Raw genomic sequence first — 957 nt, 5'->3', positions numbered from 1 at the left:
TCTTTCCCTTGGCACATCCATCATTTGCCTCTCTTCCCCCTTTCGTCTCCTGAATGAAAAGCCTTTGCCTTCCTGCCTACTGCTCCGAGGCTGGGAATGCAAAGCCAAGATTCAGAATTCAGAGGTGGGACGCAGGGGAGCGTACTGGCAGATCTAAGACCAAACCGTGGCACATCCAGTGATAAGATGGGAAACCGTTGCAGAGTTGGAACCAAACACATAGGCACCATGGGCTTGCAGTCATAGGCTGATCGCCTCTGCCTGGAGGAACGGAGATATTTCTGCCCCAAAAAGCGAGTTGCAGTAGCCAAATTCGAAGCTTTAATTATCCAAGCCACATGTTCTGCTGCAGGAACAACACAGCATTGCAACCGCTTCACGTCTTCATGTTGATTAACCTTAGCAGCATAATACATTCCAGTGCAAGGCATACGCTCAAGAGGAGGGCAGAGAAAGCGCTTCAAGGACGTCCTCAAGGCCAACTTGAAAAAATGCAACATTGACATCAGCTCATGGGAGACTATCACCCAGGACTGCCCCAAATTAGACGGCGGCAAGGATCTCAGTGCTTCAAAACATTACGATGGCAACAGGAGAGGGAAAAGTAGAAGTGGCAGAAGTGCCACACCACGAATCCGGAGCCGCCCACCCCACATGGAAACACGTGCTCAAGTTGCAGCAGAGTCTGTCGATCCTGGATGAGCCTCATCAGCCATCCTCAGATAAGACAATCGTGGAAGAAGAAGAAACATTCCCACAGCCAAATTTTCAAAGGCTCATGACTGAGCCATGTTCACCAGTCAACTCAATGCCTGCCTTGAGCAGGGGCTTGGAGTTGATGCGACCTGCCCTGTCCCTTCCTGCCCTGCTTTTCTATGATCCTATGAACTGATTTGTGCTCATTGGCGTAGCCAGTTAAGCTACAAGATTCACCTGTTGACCTGCACTCTTAACTGG

This window comes from Alligator sinensis, unplaced genomic scaffold (assembly GCF_000455745.1).
Source record: "Alligator sinensis unplaced genomic scaffold, ASM45574v1 scaffold628_2, whole genome shotgun sequence".
Lineage (NCBI taxonomy): Eukaryota > Metazoa > Chordata > Crocodylia > Alligatoridae > Alligator > Alligator sinensis.
This window is presented reverse-complemented; position numbering follows the sequence as displayed.